The 25153-nt window shown below is 38.9% G+C and overlaps 1 protein-coding gene and 1 pseudogene across 6 annotated transcripts in view; both read left to right on the plus strand.

Annotated features, from left to right (window-relative positions):
* Nucleotides 1–25153, plus strand: part of CFAP54 (cilia and flagella associated protein 54) — a 377407-nt gene that overhangs the window by 157728 nt on the left and 194526 nt on the right. The gene's annotated exons all lie outside the window — the stretch shown is intronic.
* On the plus strand, nucleotides 83–22520 carry LOC107650065 (A-kinase anchor protein 17A-like; annotated as a pseudogene).

Here is a 25153-nt window from a genome sequence, read left to right on the forward strand (position 1 = left end):
TGATTTCCACCCTACACTGTTTACTAATTCTCGCACAAGGCTTACCTTTCTCTTCATTCTTCTCCAGCCTGTTAGAACTTAATCTCACTGAATTTAAAAAAGACCATGCTTGTTAATTTTTATGATTTCCTTTCAGTAAAAAAGGGTTGGACCAGGCAAGCATATATTCACTCACTCACTCACTCACTCACTCATTCATTCATTCATTCAATCAATCAATCATTTATTTGCTTTTTTGTTTATTCATTTAAAAGTTTATAAAACCCTTTTATAGAGGTTCATTTGATTAAAAAACCAATCCATTAAGTATTTACTCCTTTGCCTTAATCTCATTAGTTTTGTTATTTACATTATTATAAACCTCAATTAAGATAGATTCCTTTAAAAAGTTTTTTTTTTTTTTAATTTCTAAGATGAAAAGAGATACTGGATAAGTGATGACGGCTTGCACCTTAATGGCTTTTTTTTTTTTTCCTGTCTGGATCCTGGGAAGGAGAAACAATTGGAATTGACCTTTCACTGCTGCCTTAGTTGGTTCTCCCCTGAGAGCTGCCTCAGTTCCCCAAGATTAATATAGACTGTTTCTACTGAGAACCTTAGCTTCTAAGTATTAGGGGCATTGAGGGACCCGTGTGATCTCTGATTTTAGCTCATGGAGTTTCAAGATTCGGGCCATCTACAGTTTGAAGATATGAGTCATTGAAAGGATAATAGAGATGAGAATAAAAGCAGGAGTCCTCTTGAATTCTATGCTTTCTTGTACCTCCTGGTAATAGTTATGGATGGAGGGAAGGTACACCAGTCTTGCCGCTGATAAATGTTCAAGTCTAAGAGTCGGATCAAGAAGTTACACAGTAGATTGGGGCGTGGGGAAGGGCATAATTTTCAGTAATCAGTATAAAGATCATGCTTGCTATTTTTATTATTTCCTTTCATTAAAAAAGGGTTGGACCAGGCAAGCATTCATTCATTCATTCATTCATTCATTCATTCATTTTTTGTTTACTTATAACCCTTACCTTCTGTCTTAGAATCAATATTAGTATTGGTTAAAAGGCAGAAGGAGCAGTAAGGACTAGCAATGGAGGTTAAGTGACTCCCAGAGTCAACACAGTTAAGAAGTCTGAGGCCATTTTTGAAACTAGGACCTGCACTGTCTATGCTATGAGCTACCTAGCTGCATCCAAACAAGTATTTATTAAGAATCTATTTTGGGTGAGATAAAACTTGTCTGTGTGTCTCCTGAGACTGTGTGTGAGTAGACTTGTTTGTGTGTCTCCTTATGACACTATGTGAGAGTAACCATGTCTGTGTGTCTTCTGAGATTGTGTGTGAGTAACCTTGTCAATGTATCTCCTTCTGAGATTGTGAGTAAAATTGTCTGTGTACCTCCTTCAGACACTGTTTGAGAATAAACTTGTCTGTGTGTCTCCTGAGACCATGTGAGAGTAAACTTGTCTGTGTGTCTCCTTCAGAGATTGAGAGTAAAATTGTCTGTGTGTTTCCTTCTTAGCTTGTGTGTAAATAAACTTGTCTGTCTGTCTCCTGAAACTGTGTATAAGTAAACTTGTCTATGGGTTTTCTAAGACTTTGTGAGTAAACTTGTCTAAGTGTTTCCCGTGATTTTGTGTGAGGAAACGTGTCTACGTGTCTCCTGAGACTGTGTGTGAGTTAACTTGTCTGTGTGTCTCTTGAGACTGGGTGAGTAAACTTGTCTAGGTGTCTCCTTCAAACACTGAGAATAAACTTCTCTGTCTGTCTCCTGAGACTGTATAGAAATAAACTTCAATATAGGTCTCCTACTGACACTGTGTGTAAGGAAACTTGTCTGTGTGCCTCGTGAGACTGTGCCAGTGACCTTGCTGGGTGTCTCCTGAGACTGGGTAAGTAAATTTGTCTATGTGTCTTCATTGGGCACTCTTTGAGAACAAACTTCTCTGTGTGTCTCCTGAGATTGTGTGTGAGTAACCTTGTCCTTGTGTCTCCTGAAATAGGGTGTGAGTAAACTTGCCTGTGTATTTTCTGAGATTGTGTGAGTAAACTTGTCTCTTTGTCTCCTTCTGACATTGTTTAAGAGTGAACTTGTCTGTGTGTCTCCTCAGATTATGTGTGAGAAAACTTGTCTGTGTGCCTCCTGAGACTGTGTCAGTAACGTTGTCTGGGTGTCTCCTTCTGACACTGTGTGAGAGTAAATTTCTGTGTGTCTCTTTCTGACACTGTGTGTGAGGAAATTTGTCTATGTGGCTCCTGAGACTGTGTGTGACTAAACTTTTCAGTGCGTCTCCTTCTGATTTTGTGTGAGTAAACTTGTTTGTAAGTTTCTTGAGACTGTGTGTGAATAAACTTGTCTGTTTGTCTCCTACTGATACTGCGTGAGAGTAAAATTGTCTCTGTGTATCCTGAGACTGTGTGTGAGTAAATTTCTCTGTATCTCCTGTGTGTGAGAATACTTGCCTTTATGGCTCCTTCTGATATTGTGTGAGAGTAAACTTGTTTGGGCGACTCCTTCTGAGACTGTGAAAATGTAAATTTGTCTATGTGTCAACTGAGACTGCGTGTGAGTAACTTTTTTGTGTTTCTCCTTTTGAATTTGTGTGTGAGTGAAATTGTCTGTCTCTTGAGACTGTTAGTAAACTTATAAGTTTACTAACTACTTTCACTACTGTGTTTGATTAACCTTGTCTGTGTTTCTCCTTTTGACACTGTGTAAGAATGAACTTGTCTGTGTGTCTCCTGAGAATGTGTGTGAATAATTTTGTTTGTGTGTCTACTTTTGAAATTGTCTGTGAGCAAATTTGTCTGTTTGTCACCTTCTGAGACTGTGTGAGTAAACTTATCTATGTATCTCCTTCTGAGACTGTGTGAGAGTAAACTTTTCTGTGTGTCTCTTGAGACTTTGTTAGTAAACTTATCTGAGTGTTTCCTAAGACAGTGTGAGTAAATTTTTCTGCGTGTCACCTTCTGAGACTGTGTGAGTAAACATCTGTGTATTTGCAGCTGAAACTGTGTGTGAGTAAACTTTTCTATGGTTCTCCTTTAGAGAATTTTTCATTTCATTTCAAACTTGTCTTTGAGTGTCCTTATGACACTCTGTGTGAGTAATCTTGACTTTATGTTCTCCAGAGATTGTCTGTGACTAAACTTATCTATGTGTCTCCATCAGATACTGTGTGAGAATATCCTTGTTTGTGTGTTTCATGAGACTCTGTGTGAGTAATCTTGTCTGTGTGTCACCTTCTGAGATTATCTGTAAATAAACTTGTCTGTGGGTCTCCTGAGACTTTGTGAGTAAACTTATCTGGGTGTCACATTTTGAGACTGAATGTGTATAGAATTGTGTGTCTGCTCCTGAGTCTGTGTCTGAGTAAACTTGTCTAAGAGTGTTGTTTATAGACTGTGTGAAAGTAATCCTGTCAGTGTGTTTCCTTCTTACCCTGTTTGTCAGTAAACTTGTCTGTGTGTCTCCTGAGACTATGTGAGTAAAATTACTTGTGTATCTCCTTCAGACTCTGTGTGAAAGTGAAATTGTCTGTGTGTATCCTCAGACTGTGTGTGAGCAAACTTGTCTGTGACTCCTTTTGAGACTGTGTGATTAACCTTGTCTGTGTGTCAGCTTCTGAGATTGTGTGTGAGTAAATTTGTATTTGGAGATCCTTCAGAGATTGTGTGAGTGTAAACATGTCTGTAAGTCTCTTGAGACTGTAAGTAAATTTGTCTGTGTGTCTCCTTCTGAATCTATGTGAGAGTAAAATTGTCAGTGTGTTTCCTGAGACTGTTAAACTCTGTGTGTCTCCTGTGTGTGAGAGTGCTTGTCTCTGTCTCCTTCTGATGCTGTGTGAGAGTAAACTTGTTTAGGTGACTCCTCAGACTGTGTGAGAGTCATTTTGTCTATGTGTCTCCTTCCGACACTGTGTGAGAATAACCTTGTCTGTGTGTCTCTTGAGACGATGTGTAAGTGTGTCCTTCAGATATTGTGTGTGTCCTTCAGATACTGTGTGAGATTATCCTTGTCTGTGCATTTCATGAGACTGTGTGTGAGTAAACTTGCTTGTGTGTCTCCTCAGATTTTGTGTGATTAAGCACAAAGGGGTCATGTGACCAGGGAGCCACCGAAGAACTGTGGCTAAAGGAAGGGGAAATGGAAGTGTTGTTGGGGGGGGCGGGAGTGGGGGCCGCTCCCGGTTTCTGTGGGAGGTTTGGGGGGGACGGGGGGAGGGTTGAATGCAGGGGAGCAAACCTCCGATTGCTGAAGAGTCTGAGTCAGAGACTCCTAGAGCAGGTTTAACTTTTGGTATGGCGGCTGCTATGATAGTTCATGATACATCTGAAGCAGTTAAACTTTGTAGTTTATATGGATTGTACCTCAAGCCAATTACAAAATGACAATTAGTGTGGCACTTCCACAATTGAAGCAACCTGGAATATCTATTTCTAATTGGGAAGTGATGGAAAGATTGAAAGGAATGGTACAGTCATCAATTTTCCACTCTTTGAATTTCTAAAAGCACTATGGATTTCATATGTTTTGAAGGAGAAGTTGGAAATAAGAGTTTGGTTAAATCTTTTCTTGCATGTCTTGATAGCAAAACAATAAAGATTAGTGGTTTCTCTGATATTTTAAAAGTTCGGGCTGCTGAGTTTAAAATAGATTTCCCAACTCGGCATGACTGGGACTCTTTTTTCCGTGATGCAAAAGATATGAATGAGATTCTGCCAGGAGAGAGACCAGACACAATTCATTTGGAAGGATTACCTTGTAGGTGGTTTGCACTGAAAGAATCTGGCTCAGAAAAATCAAATGAAGAAGTTCTCATTAAGGTATTTGAGACATTTGGACATTCCAATGTTGGACCCTTATAGAGAAGAAATGACTGGCAGAAATTTTCATACTTTTAGTTTTGGTAGACATTTGAACTTTGAAGCTTATGTTTAGTATAGAGAAATACGTTGGCTTCATCAAAGCTATGAATGCCTTGCATGGTATGAAATTAATGTATAAAGGTGAAGATGGCAAAGCAGTAGCCTGCAATATAAAGGTTTCTTTTGATTCAGTCAAACATCTTAGTGATGCCTCTATTAACAAATGCCAACTTGAAAGGCAGAAACTTCAAGAACTTGAACAACAAAGAGAAGAACAAAAACGTAAAGAAAAAGAAACTGAAGAAAGGCAAAAAGAAGAGGAAAGAAAACAGAAAGAATTAGAGGAGTTGGAAAGAGAAAGAAAACAAGAAGAGAAGCTTCGCAAGAGAGAACAAAAACAAAGAGACTGTGAAGTCCATCGAAATCAGAAAAAACTAGAAAAGATACAAGCAGAAGAGCAGAAAAGGTTGCAAGAGAAGATAAAATTGGAGGAGAGAATTATTGTGGCTCAAAGAAATCTTCAGTCAACAAGATTAATTGCAGAACTGCTAAGCAGAGCAAAGGCAATAAAATTATTAGAGTATGAACAGAAAGAAGAAAAAATTTGCCTTCAACAACTTGAGGAGAGACGACAACTTCAGGAGGCTGAACTCAGATGGTTAGAGGAGGAAAAAGAGCTCTGGGACTCCAGAAAAAAGAGAAAGAGCTAAGGAAGCAGCTCTTAAACATTGTGTTGAGCAAGAAAATAGATGAGACACAGCAGAGCAAGGAAGAAGCAGTGGCATCTCATTCTGCCCTATTACACCTGTTATAGATATTATACAGTCGGTGTCTTCAAGCTGTGTAACTTCTACCTCCTTGCATTCCCTTATGGGTCAACCAACTCAGATCTGTCAAAGAGAAATGCTTTCAAATCAGGAGATTAATTTTAATTCCAAAAATGTGAATGGTAACTTGAGTGAAGAAGCTCAGTGCAAAGAAGGTAAGAAACTTAACTGTATTACAAGTGAAAGTTGTACAGAAAAAAGATGCCCTTGTCTTCCTGCCAATAACCAACAACAAAAGGGTACATCTAATTGTGACCAGAATGTGTCCAAAAAAGAGTCATCTTCTGAACAAGGCAAATGTAATAGAGAACCAAGTAAGGGAAAAGTAGAGACAGAAGTACTGAGGAGAGGCATAAAAGGGATAGGAGCAAGCATAGAAGGGATGCAAGTAAAGAAGATGAAAGACAAAGAAAAGAGAGACGACTTCATAAAAGACACTCTTCCAAGGATTCTAGTCCTCATCAGAGAAGTGTAAGCTCTGATAGATCTCGGTTACCGGAGGTCCTACAGTAGAGACAGATACAGTAGAAGGGATAGAAGCAGAGATAAAAGAAGTGTGGGTAGGAAGCACAGTGGAAGAGGGAGATCCCGATCCTTGAGCAATAACAGAAGTACTTGGAGCAAGTAGTAAAGGACTCTGCCTTTTTTAAGGCCTACTTACAGGATAGACGAGGACCAGCAAAAGGTTCTGAAGTTTTTGGCTTCTTGACCACCTTGACAAAACTGAGTCTCTGCTTAGTGAATGTAAAGTGAACTCCTTTATGAAAGGAAACACAATTACATTGGAAATTTCTTTTCTTTTTTTTAAAGATTGCATAATTATTTGTGCTTCAGTTTCAACTGTGTTGGTAATTTGTTTTTCATTAGCTTTCCTTTTTCCTTTTAAATATTTTGATCTGATAGCTTTAATGTCACCAATCTTCTTTTAATCAGGAGAAATGTATAGACTGGCAGTTTAAGAATTCCAGACCTACTACATAAATGTATGCAAAATTCTTGACTCAAAATTCTTTATGCACTCAATGAAGTCAACATGTACTGCAGAAAAAAGGGCAAATTTAATTGAACTCTAGATAAGTTGCCAAATGTTAAGTGTTATGAACAACCACAAAAACATATAGGACATTTAAAAGAAAAAAAAAACTTGCTAGTTTGATTTTATTTTATATTTAATTGATTCAAAAACATGGAGATGGTGGTGGAAAGACTTGGGAACAAAATAATCATGGCATAGTAAGCCATATATGAAATGTAGATTCCTTTAAAATTGAAAATGCACTAACTTTTTAAAGATTCTAGTAAGTTGGAGTATGAGACAGTGATCTGGAGATGCTCCATTACTTCTGAAACATTGACTTTTTACAAATTAAAATAATTGAGAGTTAAAAGTTAGTTAAAAGCTTTTGTTTCTAGTACAAATTAGTGTGTTTTTTAAATTTTATTAGAATTTACCAATTCCATGTAAAAATATGTGTATTCATTTAAAAAAATAAATACTAGATTTTCTTCCCCTCCCCTCCTTGAGAAGACAATCAATTTGATATCAAATATCATAGGTCATATTTCAAAACCATCACATGATATATTAGAAACTTAGTTTTCTTCTTCTTTGTTTTCATCTCCAGCTATCTCTCCCTCTCACTGTTATAACAATCCAAGCCTAATCAGGATCTTATGAAACTTCCCTGACATTGCTTCTGTCAATATCCTTCACCCCCAGATTGGTGAGATAGCTTCTCTGGCCAAAGAGGGGCTCAATTTCTGGCTATTCAATCTTTGGGATTATTTTCAAAGCTTTCAATAATGCTATGTGGTTTTTTTAAGAAGCTGTTTTACTAAATTATTTTTACTGCAATGTTTCAAACAGATTCAAGGCTGCAAACTTGTTGAATTTTATAATCTTTTGCTTCTTAAGACAAAGCTCAGGAATACTTTGAAATAGTTGTAACTTTTGGGTTATAAAAGGTTGTGTTTATTCCAGTTTGCATTTTTATAGTGAAATAAAAGCCTTTTTCAGTGGGAAAAAAAGACTATGTGTTAGTAATCTTTTCTGTGTGTCTCCTTCTGAAATTATGTGTGAGTAAACTTGTCCATGTGTCTCCTCCTGAGATTTTGTGTGAGTAAATTTGTCTCTGTGTCTCTTGAGATTGTCTATGGGTAAACTTATCTGTGTGACTCTTGAGACTGTGTATGAGTGAACTTGTCTTTGTGTTTCCTGAGATTGTGTGTGAGTAAACTTGAATGTGTTTCTCTTGGAACTGTGTGAGTAAACTTCTTTTTGTCTCCTTAGATTGTGTGAGAGTAAACTTGTCTGTGTGCCTGCTTCTGAGATTTTGTGTGAGTAAATTTGTCTGTGTGCCTCTTGAGACTATGTGTAAGTAATCTTGTCTGTGTGTCTCATTCTAAGATTGTGTATTAGTAAACTTGTCTGTGCTTCACCTTCTGAGACTGTGTTAGTAAACATTTTTGTGTGTCGCCTTTTAAGTCTGTGTGTGTGAGCAAACTTGTTTGAGTGGCTGCTTCTGAGATTGTGTTTAAGTAAACTTGTCTATGGGTCTCCTTTTGAGACTATGTGAAAGTAAACTTGTCTGTATTTCTACTGAGACTGTGTGAATAAACATCTCTGTGGGTCTCCTGTGTATGAGAATACTTGTCTCCTTCTGAGATTATCTGTGAGTAAACTCATCTGTTTGTCACCTGAGACTGTGTATGAGTAAAGTTTTCTGTGTGTCACCTTCTGAGACTGTATGTCAATAAAATTATCTGTGTGTCTGCTTCTGAGACTGTGTGACTAAAGTTGTCTGTGTGTCTCCTTCTGAGGCTGTGTTAAAGTAAACTTGTCTCTGTGTCTCCTGAGACTGTGTGACAGTAAACTTGTATATAGATAACCTTCAGAGACTCTGTGAGTAAACTTGCCTGTGTTTCTCCTGAGACTGTGTGAGAGAGAAAATTGTCTGTTTCCTGAGACTATTTGTGAGTAAACTTCTCTGTGTGTCTCCTGTGTGTGAGAATGCTTGTCTCTGTGTCTCCTTCTGATACTGTGTGAGAGTAAATTTCTTTAGGTGACTTCTCAGACTGTGTGAGAGTTATTTTGTCTATGTGTCTCCTTCTGACACTCTGAGAGAGTAAACTTGTCTGTGTGTCTCCTGCCACTCTGTGAAAATAACCTTGTCTGTGAGTCTCTTTCTGACATTATGTGTGAGTAACTTTTCTGTATGTCTCCTTCAGAAACTGCATATGAGTAAACTTGTCTCAGTGTCTCCTTAAACTGTGTGTGAGTAACTTTTCTGTGTCACCTTGTGAGACTGTGTTTGAGGAAACTTGTCTGTGGGTCGGCTTCGGAGATAGTGTAAGTAACCTTGTCAGTGAGTCTCCTTCTGTGACTGTGTGGAGGTAAACTTGTCTTTATTTTTCCTGAGACTTTTTGTGATTTGATTTAACCTTTTCTGTGTGTCTCCTGAGACGTTGTGTGAATAAACCTGTATATGGATATCCTTCAGAGACTGTGAGAGTAAACTTGTCTATAAGTCTCTTGAGACTGTGTGAGTAAACTTGTCTGTGTGCCTCCTGAAACTGCCTGAATGAGTAAACTTATCTGTGTGTCTCCTTGTGAGACTATGACAGTAAAATTGTCTCTGTGTTTCCTGAGACTGTGTGTGAGTAAACTTCACTGTGTGTCTCTGTGTCTTCTTCTGACTCTGTGTGAGACTAAACTTGTTTAGGTGACTCCTTCTCTGACTGTGTGAGAGTTCATTTGTCTTGGTGTCTCCTTCTGATACTGTGAAAGAATAAACTTGTCTGTGTGTCTCCTTGTGATGCTGTGTGAGTAAACTTTTCTGTTTGTCTCCTTCATTTGTGTGTGAATGAAACTGTTTGTCTCTTGAGACTGTGTGAGTAAACTTCTGTGTCTCCTTCTGAGACTATGTGAGAGTAAGCTTGTCTGTGTGTCTCCTGTGACTGTGTGAGTAAATTTCTTTGAATGTCTCATTCTGAGACTGCGTGAGAGTTAACTTCTCTGTGTGTCTTCTTTCACTGTGTGAGAGTAACCTTGTAAGACTATGTGTGAGTAATTTTGTCTGTGGGTCACCTTCTGAGATTGTGTGTGATTAAACTTGCCTGAATATCACCTTTTGATATTGTGTGAATATAGATGTCTGTGTGTTTGCTTCTGAGATTGTGTGTTAGTAAACTTATCTCTATGTCTTCTGACACTGTGAGAGAGTAAACTTGTTTGTGGGTATCGTTCTGAGACTTTGTGAGAGTAATCTTGTCTCTGTATCGCCTTCTGACATTTTGGGAGAGTCTGGCTGTCTACTTCTGAAACTTTGTGAGAATTAATTTGTCTGTATGTCTCCTTCTGACACTGAGAGAGTAAATGTCTCTGTGTCTCCTGAAACTGTGTGAGTAAATTTTTCTGTGCATCTCCTTCTGAGACTGTGTGTAAGTTACCTGGTCAATGTGTCTCCTTCTGACTATGGGAGAGTAAACTTGTCTGTTTGTCTTTTTCTTACACTGTGTGACATATAACTGTGTGTGTGTGTGTGTGTGTGTGTGTCACCTGAGACTATGTGTGTCTCTTACACTGTGTATGAGTAAACTTGTCTGTGTGTCTCCTGAGATTATTTGGGAGTAAACTTGTCTGTGTTTCCATCAGAGATTGTGTGTGTGTGAATAAACTTGTCCGTGTGTCTCCTGAGAGAGTGTGTGTAAATAAAGTTATCTGTATGTCTACTTCTGAGACTGTGTGTGAGTGAACTTGTCTCTGTGTCTCCTGACACAGTGAGTAAACTTATCTATTTGTCTCTTAATGTGTGTCAGTAACCTTGTTCATGTGTCCTCTTCTGACCATGTGTAAGAATAAATTTTCCTATGCATCTCCAGATACTGTGTGAGGACACTTGTCTGTGTGTCTTATTATGAGATTGTGTGTGAATAAATTTTTCTGTGTATATCCTGAGACTCTGAGTAAACTTGTCTATGTGTCTCCTTCTGACATTGTGTGAGTTACTTTGTGTTTCTCCTGAGAATGTGTGTGAGCAATCTTGTTTGAGTGTCTCCTTCTGAGATTGTCTGTGAGTAAACTCATCTCTTTGTCACCTTCTGAGGCTGTGTGAGTAAAGTTTTCTGTGTCACCTTCTGAGACTATGTGAATAAAATTGTCTGTGTGTCTACTTCTGAGACTCCGTGTGACTAAACTTATCTATGTGTCTCCTTCTGAGACTGCGTGAGTATAAACTTTTCTGTGTCTCTTGAGATTGTGTTAGTAAACTTCTCTCTGTGTCTCCTGAGACTCTGTGAGTAAATTTGTCTGTGTGTTTGCTTTTCAGACTATGTGTGAGTAAACTTTTCTATGGATCTCCTTCATAGTCTGTGTAAGTAAACTTGTCTGTAAGTCTCCTTCTGACACTGTGTGAGTAGCCTTGTCTTTATGTCTCCTGAGATTGTCTGTGACTAAACTTGTCTGTGTCTCCCTCTGATATTGTGTGAGAGTAAACTTGTCTGTGTGTTTTATGAGACTGTGTGTGAGTAATCTTGTTTGTGTATCTCCTTCTGACATTGTGTGAGAGTAAATTTGTTGCAATTTCTCTTTTTGACAGTGTGTGAGAATAAAGTTATCTAGATGTCTCCTTTTGAGACTGTCAAAGTTAATATTTCTGCGTGTCTCCTTCTGAGTCTGTGAAAGAGTAAACTTGCATGTGTGTCTCCTGAGACTGTGTTTGAATAAAATTTTCTGTGTCTCCCGAGATTGTGTGTGAGTAAACTTACCTTTGTGTCTCTCAAGACTGTATTAGTAAACTTGTCTGTGTGACCCTTCTGAGACTGTGTTTGAATTACCTTGTCTGTGTCTCCTTCCAACATTGTGTGAGAGTAAACTTTTTCTGTGTCTCCTTTAGAGAGTGTGTGTTAGTAACCTTGACTGTGTCTCCTGACATTGTGTGTGAGTAAACTTGCCTGTGTGTCTCCTTCAGACACTTTGAATAAATTTGCCTCAGTGTTTCCTGAAATTGTGTGTGATTAACCTTTTCTGTGTGTCTCCTTCTCAGATTTTGTGTGAGTAAACTTTTCAGTGTTTCTCTTGAGACTGTATGAGTAACCTTCTCTGTATGTCTCCTGAGACTGTGTGAGTAAACTTGTTAGTGTGTAACCTTCTCAGACTGTATGAATAAACTTGTCTGTGTGTGTGCTTTTGAGACTGTGTGTGAGTGAACTTGTCTGTGGGTCTCCTGAGAGTGTGTGTTATTAAACATTTCTGTGTCTCCTTTTGAGATTGAGATTTTGGGATTACAAGTAAACTTTTCTGCGTTTCTCTTAAGACTGTTTTAGTATACTTCTATGTATGTGTCCTGATACTGTATGAGTAAAAATTTCTGTGTGTCACTTTCTGAGATATGTTAGTAAACTTGTCTGTGGGTCTGTTTCTGAGACTGTGTGTGTGTAAACTTGAATATGTCTCCTTCTGAGACTGTGAGAGAGTAAATTTGTCTGTTTCCTAAGAATTTGTATGAATAAACTTGTTAGTGTATCTACTGAGATTGTGTGTGAATAAACTTGTTTCTGTATCTACTGAGATTGTGTGTGAATAAACTTTTCTGTGTGTCTTCTTCTGAGACTGTCTTTGAGTTTCTTTGGCTGTATGTCTCCTTCTGACACTGTGTGAGAATGACCTTGTCTAAGTGTCTCCTGAGGCTGTGTGATTAAACTTTTCTCTGTGTCTTCTTCTGAGATTGTGTTAATACACTTTTCTGCATGTCTTTTGAGACTTTGTAAAATTATCTGTGTGCCACCTTCTGAGACTGTGTGTGAGTATACTTGTCTCTGTGTCTGCTTATGAGACTATGTATGAGTAAACTTGTCTACCTTTATAGACTTTGTGTGAATAAACATGTCTTTGTGTCTCCTTCTGACACTGTGTGTGAGTAACCTTTGTTACAGACAAAAGAGTGGTTGCCATAAACTGTTACAGACAAAAGAGTGGTTGCCATAAACTGTGACCGTGAAAATATGGTTTCAAGACTTTGAATTTCCAAACTATAAAGATAATTTTTAGTGTCTTGATTTTATATAAAAAATAAAGTGGTCGCCATGAGAAAATTCCCAAATATTAAATATACCCAAGTCAGCTGGGTTTTATGGAGATTTTAATTAATACAAATAAAGGAATTTAAAAAAAGAGAAAGAGACAGAGTAAGTGGAAATAATAGGAAGGCTAGGGCCTAGGCCAATGGCCTAGGCCTTTTCTTTTGAATAGAGAAAACTAAGTCAGTCTTTAATCACTCACCACAAGATTTTGTTCCAAGCAAAACTCTAGTATTCAGAGAGACCCTCCAGTTTAGCTCAGGAAGCTGAACTAAGTTCAGCCACCGAGAGAGAGCAAGAGCGAGAGCGAGAGAGAGAGAGAGAGAGAGAGAGAGAGAGAGAGAACCTCAGAAACCTCCTCTGACTCCTGACCTCCAATTCAGCTCCAAAGCTGAATTTTCTCAGAGGCCTAAACCCCTTCCTTTTAAAGAAAATTTTCTCCTATGTCATCTCCCCTAAATTTCGACATCTACCAATCACAGTAGATGTTTTCCAAAGGACTGACCATTCTTAATTCACACCTGAGTACACTAAAACTTTTGAGTAAGTCACACCTGAGCAGACTAATCTTGTCCTTTGCAAGTTGCCTGATTAATTTGATCTTCATAGGTACTTAGCACCCTTTTCTATTAGATCTGAAAATAGACCTAGCTTAAGGGTTCTTGCTTTGCTTTAAGTATGGGTTGGGGACTTTTCATTGTTCAATCAGGAGTCTACAACTTTATCTTCCCCTAAAGTATGCCTAAGTATGGGTGGAGTAATGTTAGAGTTCCCACCTTCCTGACCAAAGTCCCTTCATTGTTTTAAAATGGGGGATGGTTCTAACCAAATGTTCTAAAGTAGATTCTGAGAATTTTTAAGATTCACAAGTCTGAGAAATTTTAAGATTCACACCTTATCTGTGTGTCATGTGAGATTGTCAATAAACTTGTCTGTGTATCTCCTTCTGAGACTATGTGAGAGTAAAATTGACTGTGTGTTTCCTGAGACTATATGATTGTAGTTTTCTGTGTGTGTCCTTCCAAGGTTGTGTGTGAATAAACTTTTCTGTGTGTCTCTTTAGAATGTGTTAATAAACGTGTCTGTGTGTCCTCTGAGACTTTGTGAGTAAACTTATCTCTGTGTCACCTTCTGAGATGGTGTATGAGTAAACTTGTCTATGGGTTTCCTTTATAGACTGTGAGTATGCTAGTCTGTGTTTCTCCTTTGGATACGGTGTGTAAGTAACCTTGTCTGTGTGTCTCCTGAGATTGTCTGTGATTAAAGTATTCTGTATGTCACCTTCTGAGAAAGTGTGTGAGTAAAATTTTCTGAATGTCATCATCTGAGTCTGTCTGAGAGTAATCTTGTCTTTTAGTTTTCTTCTGAGATATTATGTAAGTAAACTTTTCTATCAGTGTCCTTCTGATACCGTGAGAGTAATAACCCCCTGATACTGTGTTCAAGTAAACTTGTCTTTGTGTCTCCTTTTGGCAGTGTGTCAGAGTAAACTTCTCTTTGTGTCTCCTTACATTATGTGAAGATAAACTAGTCTGTGTATCTCCTTCTGAAACTGTGTGAGAGTAGCCTTGCCTGTGTGTCTCCTGAGATTATGTGTGTCTCAACTTGTGTGTATGTCTCCTTCTGGGATTATATGTGAGAAAACTTTTCTGTAGTCACCTTCTGAGTCTCTGTGTGAGTAACCTTCTCTCTGTGTCTGTTTCTGAGATATTATGTGAGTAAATATTTTTTGGGTGTCCACCTGACATTGTGTGAGAGTTAACTTGACTGTGAGTCTCCTGAGACTGTGTGTCAGCTTACTTGTCTGTTGGTTTTGTTCTGATACTGTGTGAGAGAGAACTTGTCTTTGTGTCTCCTTCTGACACTGTGTGAGAGTAAGATTGTCTAGGTGTCTCCTTCTGAAACTGTCAAAGTTAATTTGTCTGTGTGTCTCCTTCTGATCCTATGTGAGAGTAAACTTGTGTGTGTCAATTCAGACTGTGTAAGTTATTTTCTCCATGTGTCTCATATTGAGACCGTGTGTGTTACCTTGTCTTTGTGTCCCCTTCTGACAATGCATTGTCTGTATGTCTCCTGAGATTGTCTGTGAGTAATCTTTGTCTATGTCTCCTCAGACTGTGTGATTAAACTTTTCTGTATGACCTTCAGAGGCTTTGTATAAGTAAGCATGTCTACGTGTCTGCTTCTGAGACTGTGAGTAAACTTGAATATGGGTCTCGTTCTGAGATGGTGTAAGAGTAAATTTGTATGGTTCTTGAGATTGTGTGGGAATAATTTTGTCTGTGTGTCTCATGAGATTGTGTGTGAGTACATTTGTGTTCGTGTCCCTCTCAGACTGACTGAGAGTAAAATTGTCTGTGTTTCCTGAGACTGTGTGAAATTAAACTAGTCTGTGTGTCTCCTTCTAAAACTCTGTGTTAATAAACTTCTTTGTGTCTCCTCAGATTGTGTGTCAGTAAACTTGTCTGTGTCTCCTTTTGAGACTGTATGAGAGTAAAATTGTTTGTGTTTCCCAAGACATTTTGCTAGTAAACTGCTCTGTGTGTCTCCTTCTGATACTGTGTGCGTAAACTTGTCTCTCTATCTCTAAGACTGTGTATGATTACACTTTTCTGTGTTTTGCCTGAGACTGTGTGAGTAATCTTGTCTGTGTGTCTCCTTATGACATTGTATGAGAGTAAATGTGTCTCTCTGTCTTCTGATACTGTATGTGATTAAAGTTTTCTGTGTGTCTCCTTCTGAGATTGTGTGCGAGGAAATTTGTCTGTGTGCCTCCTAAGATTGTGTGTGAATAAACTTTTCTGGGTCTCCTGAGATTGTGTGTGAGTAAACTTATCTATGTGTATCTTTAGACCATGTTAGTAAACTTGTTTGTGTATTTCCTTCTGATTCTGTGTGAAAGTATCCTTGTTTGTGTGCATCCTGAGACTCTGTGTGAGGAAGCTTGTCTGTGAATAAATTTGTCTGTGTCTACTGAGATTGTGTTAGTAAACTTGTCTGTGTGTTTCCTTCTGATACTCTGTGTGAGTATTCTTGTCTGTGTGTTTCCTTTGAGTTTGTGTGTAAGTAAACTTGTGTGTGTCTCCTTCTGAGATTATGTGTGTGTAAATTTACCTGAGTGCTTCCTTCTATGACTGTGTGAGTAAACTTGTCTGCATGTATCCTTCAGACACTAAGTGTGAGTAAATTTTTCTGTTCCCTTCTAATGCTATTTGAGAGTAAACCATTCTATGTATCTCCTTCTCAGACTTTGTAAGTTTAACCTTGTATTTCTTTCTCTTTCTGAGATTATGTGGGAGTAAACTTTTCTGTGTGTCACCTTTTGAGATTGGTTATGAGGGAAGTTGGCTGTCTATCTTCTCAGACTGTGAGTAAATTTGTCTCCTTTTAACACCTTCTGAGAATAAAATTTTCTGTGTCTCCTTCTTAGACCCTGAATGTATAAATTTCTCTGTGTCTCATTCTGACAATGTATGAAAATTAACCTGTCTGTGTGTCTCCTTTTGACACTGTTTATGTGTCTCTTGTGACTCTGTGTGAGGAAAGTTCTTAGTGTTTACTTCTGAAATTTAATGTGAGTAAACTTTTCTGTGTGTTTCCTCAGTCTGTGTGTGTAATCATGTCCATGTGTCTCCTTGTGATGCTGTTTTAGAATAATTTTGTCTGTCTCCTTCTGACACTGTTTCAGAGTAAACTTGTCTGGCTGTCTCCTTTGAGACCCTGTGTGAATAAAGTGAGATTGTTTATGAGTAAACTTGTCAGTGTGTCTCCCAAGGCTGTGTTAGAGTAAACTTGTCTGTGGGTCTCCTTTTTACACTGTGTGAGAGTAAACTTATCTAGGTGTCTTCTGAGACTGTCAGTAAACTTGTCTGTAATTCTCCTTCTGACAACTTCTCAGATTAAACTTGTCTTTGTGTTTTCCTAAGATTGTGTGTGTATAAAGTTGTCTGGGTGTTTCCTTCTGATACTACGTGTGAGTAAACATGTCTATGTGTCTCCTTTGAAACTGTGTGAAATTAAACTTGTGTGTGTGTGTTTCCTGATCCTGTGTGTGAGTAAACTTACTTTTCTGTAGTCTCTTGAGTCAGTCTGTATTTATATTTCTCTGTTTATCTACTTCTGAGACAGTATGTGAGAAAACTTGTCTTTGTGTCTCCTGACATTATATGAGTGTAAACTTTTCTGTTTGTCTGTTGCCACTGTATGTGAGTTAACTTGTCTGTGTGTCTCCTGAGATTGTGTGAGTGTAAACTTGTCTGTGGGTCTCCTTCTGACACTGTGAGAATAAACTTGTCTATATGTCTCCTGAGACTGTCAGTAAACTTCTGCAATTCTCCTTCTGACAACTTCTCAGATTAAATTTGTCTTTGTGTTTCCTAAGATTGTGTGTGTATAAAGTTGTCTGTGTATTTCCTTCTGATACTTTAGGTGTGAGTAAACATGTCTATTGTGTTACGGTAAATTTCACTGTGTTAGGGTAAACTCCTTCTGTAAAATTGTCTATGTGTCTTTTTCTGAGACTGTGTGAGTTAACTTGTCTGTGTGTCTCCTGAAATTGTATGAGAGTAAAGTTGTCTGAGGGTCCCCTGAGATTGTGTGAGAATAAACTTTTGTCTGTGTGTCTCCTGAGACTGTCTGAGATTGAATTTGTCTATGCATCTCTTTCATAGTCTGTGTAAGGAAGACTTGTCTGTGTGTTTCATTGCTTATGATTTGTGTGTTTACTTCTGACATCGTAGACTTTTATGTATCTCCTGAGATTCCTTGTGAGTAAATGTATCTGTGTGTATCTTGAGACTGTTAGAATAAACTTGTCTGTGTGTCTCCTTCTGACACTGTGGAGAGTGAACTTGTTTTGTATGTCACTTTGAGACCGTATGAGTATACTTGTCTGTGTGTGTCCTTCTGAGATTGAGTTTGAGTGAATGTGTCTATGTCTCCTTCTGAGACTGTTTTAGAGGAAACTTATCTTAATTTCTCCTTCTGAATCTGTGTGAGTCAACTTGTCTGCGTTTTTCCTGAGACTGTGTGAGAGTAACTTGTCTTTGTGTTTCCTGAGACTGTGATAGAGAGTAAACTTGTCTGTGTCTCCATCTGAGACTTTCTGAGAGTAATCTTGCCTATATGACTCCTGAGACTGTGTGTGAGTAGCCTTGTTTGTCTGTCTCCTGAGACTGTGTGAGTAAATTTCTCTATGTGTCTCCTTCTGAAACTATGTGAGAGTAAACTTCTCTGTTTGTCTGATTGGACCTTATGTGAAAGTAAACTTGTGGGTCTGTCTCCTGAGACTGTGTATGATTAAACATATCTGTGTGTCTCCTCAGACTGTATGTGAGTAAACTTGTCTGTGTCTTCTTCTGAGACTGTATGAGAGTTTACTTGTGTATCTGCCTCCTGAGACTTTGTTGTGAGTAAACTTGTCCGTGTTTCTCCTGAGTCTGAATGTGAGTGAGTCCGTATGAATTCTGAGACTTTGTGTGAGTAAACTTGTCTATGTGCATCCTTTTATTGTGTGAGAGTAAACTTGTCTGTGTGTTTCCTTATGATTCTATTTGAGTTTATGATTCTCTGAGTGTTTCCTTCAGAGATTGTGTGTGAGTAAACATGTCTTTGTGTCTTCTGAGACTGTAAGAGAAAACTTGTCTGTGTGTCGCCTTCTGAGACTGTGTGAGAATAAACTTGTCTGTGTGACTACTTAGAATGTGTGTGATTGAAATTGTCTGTGTGTCTTCTGAGACTGTGTGTGAGGGGGGAGCTGGGTAGCTCAGTGTATTGAGAGTCAGGCCTAGAGATGGGAGGTCCTAGGTTCAAATCTGACTTCAGACACTTCCCAGCTGTGGGACCCTGGGCAAGTCACTTAAACCCCATTACCTAGCTCTTACCATGCTTCTGCCTTCGAACCAATATGCAGTATTGATTGCAAGACAGAAGGTAAGGGTTTAAAAAAAAAACTGTGTGTGAGTAAACTTGTCTGTGTTTCTCCTTCTGAGACTTGTGAGAGTACATTTATCTTTGTGTCTCCTAAGATTCTGTATGAGAGTAACCTTGTTTGTGTATCTACTGAGATTGAGTAAACTTATGTGTGTCTCCTTCTTTGACTGTGTGAGTAAACTTGTCTGTGTGTCTCCTAATGAAGCTGTGTGAAAATAACTTGTCAGTGTGTTTCCTTAGAATGTGTGATTGAAATTGTCTGTGTGCCTTCTGAGACTGTGCATGAGTAAGCATCTCTGAGTGTCTCATTCTGACACTATGTGTGAGTAAATTTGTCAGTGTGTCTCCTTCTGAGATTCTTAGAAAATAAACTTGTCTATGGAGCTCCTTTAGAGTCTGTGTGAGAGTTAACCTGACTGTCTCCTTCTGAAACAATGTGAGAATAAACTTGTCTGTGTGTGTCCTTAGACTGTTTGTCATTGAACTTGTCTGTGTGTCTTCTGATACTGTGCATGCATAAATGTGTCTGTGTGTCTCCTTCTGAGACTGTATGAGAGTAATTTCTGTTTCTGTCTTCTAAGACTCTGTTTGGGTAAACTTGTCTGTGTGTCTCCTGAGACTGTGTAAAGTTGTCTATGTGTCTGGTTTTGAGACTCTGTGAGAATAAACTTGTTTGTATACTTCCTTATGAGTCTGTGTGAAAGTTAACTTGTCTGTATGTCTCCTCTGTCAATGAGTGAGAATAAACTTGTCTGTGTGTCCCATGAGACTGTGTCTCAGTAAACTTGTCTGTGTGTCTTCTGAGACTTTTTGAGTAAGCTTCTCTCTGTGTCTCCTTCTGAGACTGTGTGAGAGTAAACTTGTCTGTGTCTCCAGAGACTATTTGAGAATAACTCTGTGTGTCTCCTTTTGACACTGTGTGAGAATAACCTTGTCTTTGTGTCTCCAGAGGCTGTGGGTGAGTAAACTTATCTGTGTATCTCCTTCTGAGACTGGTTGAGATTAAACTTGTCTCTGTGTCTCCTACTGAAACTGTGTAAGAGTAAACATGTCTGGATGTCTCCTTCAGACACTGTGTGACTGTAAAACTGTCTATGTATCTCCTTCTGAGATTGTGTGAGACTCAAGGGGTCTCTGTATCTCCTTCTGAGATTGTATGAGAATACACTTGTCTCTATGTCTCCTTCTGACATTATGAGAGAGTACACTTGTCTGTGTGTCATCACCTGAGACTGTGTGAATAAATGTGTTTGTGAGTCTCCTCAGACAGTTTAAGGAAAATAGAATGCCTCCATCTTACATTGTGTGAGACTAAACTTGTCTGTGTATCTTCTGATACTGTGTGAATAAACTTTTCATTCTGACACATTGTGAGTGTAAACTTCCCTGTGTGTATCCAGAGACTGTTTGAGTGTAAACTTTTCTATGTGTCTCCTTCTGAGACTGTGTGAGTGAGTTTTTCTGTGTGTCTCCTGAGAATGGGTGTGAGCAAGTTTGTCTGTTTGACTTCTGGGATTGTATGTGAGTGAACATTTCTTTCTGTCTCCTGAGACTGTGTGAGTAAACTTGTTTTGTGTCTACTTCTGAGACTGTGTTAGAGTAAACTTGTTTGTGTGTCTCCTCAAAATGTATCTAATTAAATATTTATGGTATCTCTTGAGACTGTGTGTGAGCAAAGTTGTCTGAGTGTCTCCTTCTGAGATTGTGTGTGAGTAAACCTGTTTATGTGTCTCCTGAAGAGTGTTTGAGTAAACTTGTCTTCATGTCTCCTAGTAAAACTGTGTAAGAGTAAACTTGTCTGGATGTCTCCTTCAGACACTAACTGTAAGCCTGTCTCTGTGTCTCCTTCTGAGATTGTGTGTGAATAAACTTGTCTGTGAGTCTCCTCAGACTGTTTAAGTAAAATTGACTGTGTGTCTCTTTCTTATACTGTGTGAGAGTTAAAGTTTCTGTGTGTTTCCTGAGACTCCATATGCATAAATTTGTGTGTTTCCTTCTGAGACTGTGTAAGAGAAAACTATGTGTATCCTTCTGAATCTGTATGAGGATTAATTTCTCTGTGTGTCTCCTTCTGAGATTCTATGAGAGTAAATTTGTCTGTGTCGACTTCTAAGACTGTGTGACAGTAATCTTGTCTGAGTGTCCCATGAGACTCTGTGTGAGTAAATTTGTCTGTGTGTCCCCTGAGACTATGTGATTAAACTTTTCTGAGTGTCTCATTCTGACATAGTGTGAGAGTAAACTTCGCTGTGTCTTCAGAGACCATTTGTGACTAGCCTGTGTGTGTCTCCTTTTGATACCGTGTGAGAATGAACTTGTCTCTGTGTCTCCAGAGACTGTCGGTGAGTAAACTTCTTGCGTGACTCCTTCTGAGACTGTGTGAGACTCAAGGTGTTTTTGTATCTCCTTCTGAGATTGTGTTTGAATAAACTTGTCTCTAGGTCTCCTTCTGACATTATGTGAGACTATACTTGTCTGTGTGGCTCCTGAGGCTCTGTGTGAATAAACATGTCTGTGCATCTCCTGGGACTGTGTAAGTAAAATTGACCATGTGTGTCCTTCTTACACTGTGTGAGAGTAAAAGTTTCTATGTCTTTCCTTAGACTCCATATGAGTTAACTTGCCTGTGTGTCTCCTTCTGACACTGTGTGAGAGTCCACTTGTCTGTGTCTCTCCTTTTGAAAATGTGTAAGAGAAAACTTCTCTGTGTGTATCATTCTGAATCTGTATGAGAGTAAATTTCTCTGTGTCTCCTTCTGAGATTCTGTGAGAGTAAACTTGTCTGTGTGTCCCTTGAGACTGTGTATGAGTAAACTTGTCCATGTAGCTTCAGAGACTGTTAGTGAGTAAACTTTTCTGGGTATCTCCCGAGACTGTGTATAAGTAAACTTCTCTGTGTCTCCTTCAGAGACTATGTGAGAGTATATTTATCTGTGTGTCTCCTAAAACTCTGTGTGAGTAAATATGTCTGTGTGTCTCTCAAGACTGTGTGAGAGTAAACTTGTCTGTATGAATCCTTCTGACACTGTATGTAAGTAAACTATTCTTTGTATTTCCTGAGACTATGCGTGAATAAATTTGTCTGTGTCCTTCTGATACTGTGTGAAAGTAAACTTGTCTGTGTGTCTCCTGAGACTGTGTGAAAGTAAACCTGTCTGTGTCTCTCTTTTGACATTGTGTAAGAATAAACTTGTGTGTGTGTCTCCTGAGAATATGTGTGAGTAAATTTGCTCTACTTTGGGTACTGTGTGAGAGTACACTTGTTTGTTTCCTGAGACTGTATGTAAGTAAATATTTCTGTGTGTCTCCTGAGACCATGTGAGTAAACTTGGCTGTGTCTACTTCTGATACTGTGTGAGAATCAACTTGTCTGTGTGTACCCTGAGACTATGTGTGAGTAAACTTGTCTGTGTGTCTCCTTCTGAGACACTGTGAGAATAAATTGTATGGACTGCCTTCTGCATCTGTGTGAGAGTAAATTAGTCTGTGTGTCTGTTGAGACAGTGTGTGAGTAAACTTTTCGGTGTGTCTCCTTTTGAGACTCTGTAAGAGTAAACTTGTGTATGTACCTCCTTCTGAACCTGTGTGAGAGCCTATTTGTCTATATACACATTGTAAGAATAAACTTGTCTCTGTGTTTCCTGAGACTTTGTGTGAGTAAATTTGCCTTTGTGTCAGAGACTGTGCCCGAGTAAACTTCTCTGTGTATCTCCTGACACTGTGTGTGAGTAAACTTCTCTGTGTCTCCTAAGACTCTGTGTGTGAGTAAATATGTCTGTGTGTCTCCTCCTGAGACTGTGTGAGAGTAAACTTGTCTGTGTGTCTCCTGAGAATGTGGTAAGTAAATGTGTCTGTGTGTCTCCTTCGGACACTGTGTGAGAATAAACTTATCTGTGTATCTCCAGAGACTGTGGGTAAGTAAATTTCTCTGTGTGTCTCCAGAGACTGTTTCAGATTAAACTTATCTCTGTGTCTCCTTCTGAGACTGTGTGAGAGTAAACTTATCTTTGTGTCTCCCAAGACTCTTTGTGACACTGTGTGTGAATAAACTTGTCTGTATGTCTCCTGAGTAGATGTGAGAGTAAATATGTCAGTGTTTCTTATTTTGAAAGTTTAATAGTAAACATGTCTCTGTGTCTCCTTAGGCTTAGCATGAGTAATTGCCTGTGTGTCTCCTTCTTTGTGTGTGAGTAAATTTGTCTGTGTTTTTCCTGAGACTGTGTGTTAATAAGTTTGTCTACGTATGTCCGTCTCAGATTGTGTGAAAGTAAACTTGTTAGTGTCTCCTGAGAATGTGTGTGAAAAAATTTGTCAGTGTTTTTTTCTGAGATTGTGTGTGAATGAACTTTTCTGTGTGTTTCCTGAGACTGTGTGAATAAATTTGTCTCTGTGTCTACTTCAGAAATTGTGTGGGTAAACTTGTCTGTGTGTCTCCTTAAGACACTCTGTGAGAATTAACTTGTGTGTGTGTCGCCTGAGACTGTGTGTGTGTTATGTTGTCTGTGTGTCTCCTTATGAGATGATGTGAGAATAAATTGGTATGTACCTCCTGAGTCTGTGTAAGAGTAAACTTGTCTGAGTGACTGCTGAGACTGTGTAAGTAAACTTTTCAGTGTGTCTCCTGAGACTCTGAGAGTAAATTTCTGTGTGTACCTCCTTCTGAGTCTGTGTGAGAGTCAATTTATCTATGTGTCTCTCCTTCTCACACTATGAGTGTGTCACCTGAGATTGTGTCAGTAAACTTGTCTGCATGTCATCAGAGACTATGCATGAATACACTTGTCTGTGTTTCTCCTTAGACTGAGTGTGAGTAAACTTCCCTGTGTCTCTCCAGAGACCATTTCAGAATAAAGTTGTCTGTGTGTTTCCCTTGGAGACTGGGTGAGAATAAAATTTTCTCTGTGTCTCCTTCTGAGACTATGTGAGAGTCAGCTTGTCTGTGTGTCTCCTGTGACTGTGTGAGTAAATTTCTCTGATTGTCTCATTCTGACACTGTGTGAGATAAAACATCTCTGTGTGTTTCCAGAGACTGTTTAAAGAGTATTATCTGTGTGTCTCCTTCTGAGACTGTGTGAGAGTAAACTTCTCTGTGTGTCTCCTTTAGACACTGTGTGTGAATAAACTTCTCTGTGTCTCCTTCTGAGAGCTTTTGAGATTAAGTTTGTTTGGTGTGTTTCCTGTGACTGTGTGAGTAAATTTCTTTGAGTGTCTCATTCTAAGACTGTGTGAGAGGGGACTTGTCTGTGTGTCTCCAGAGACTATGGGTGAGTAAACTTCTCTGTCTATCTCCTTCTGAGACTTAGAGTAAGGTTGTCTGTGTGTCTCCTGATACTGTATGAGTAAAGTTCTTTGAGTGTCTCCTTCTGAGACTCTGTAAGAGTAAACTTTTCTGTGTGTCTTCAAGGACTCTTCAACTCTTCAAGTGTAAACTTGTCTGTATGTCTCCTTTTGAGACTGTGTGCAAGTGTCTCCAGGGACTGTGGGTGAGTAAACTTCTCTGTATATCTTCTTCTGAGACAGTATGAGAATAAAGTTGTCTGTGTGTCTCCTGAGACTGTGTGAGTAAAGTTCTTTGAGTGTCTCCTTCTGAGACTCTGTAAGAGTAAACTTTTCTGTGTGTCTCCAAGGACTATTTGAGTTTAAACTTGTCTGTGTGTCTCCTTCTGAGACTATGTGACAGTAAACTTGTCTGTGTGTCTCCAGAGACTGAGAGTATTATCTGTGTGTCTTCTTCAGAGACTGTGTGAGAGTAATTTGTCTGTGTGTCTCCTTCTGACACTTTGTATGATAAACTTCTCTGTGTGTCTCCTTCTGAGAGTCTCTGAGAGCAAGCTTGTTTGTGTGAGCAAACTTATCTGTGTGTCTACTTCTGAAATTGTGTGAGAGTAAACATCTCTGTGTGTCACCAGAGACTGAGAGTGTTACCGTTTCTTCTTCTGAGACTGTGTGAGTAAACTTCTCTTGGTCTCCTTCTGAGAATGTGTGAGAATAAACTTGTCTGTGTGTCTCCTTCTGAGACTGTGACAGTAATCTTGTCTGTGTGTCTATTTCTGAGATTGTGTGAAAGTAAATATCTCTGTGTGTCTCCAGAGCCCGTTTGAGAGTATTATCTGTGTGACTTCTGAGACTGTGTGAGTAAACTTCTCTGTGTCTCCTTCTGAGACTGTGTGAGAGTAAGCTTGTCTGTGTGTCTCCTGTGAGTGTGTGAGTAAATTTCTTTGAATGTCTCATTCTGAGACTGTGTGAGAGTTAACTTGTCTGTGTGTCTCCAGAGACTGTGGGCGAGTAAACTTGTATTTGTATCTCCTTCTGAGACTGTAAGAGAGTAAGGTTGTCTGTGTGTCACCTAAGACTGTGTAAAAGCAAACTTTTCTGTGTGTCTCCAAGGACTGTTTGAGTGCAAACTTGTCTGTGTGTCTCCTTTTGAGACTGTGTGACAGTAAACGTGTCTGTGTGTC

Source organism: Monodelphis domestica, chromosome 5, assembly GCF_027887165.1.
Source record: "Monodelphis domestica isolate mMonDom1 chromosome 5, mMonDom1.pri, whole genome shotgun sequence".
NCBI lineage: Eukaryota > Metazoa > Chordata > Mammalia > Didelphimorphia > Didelphidae > Monodelphis > Monodelphis domestica.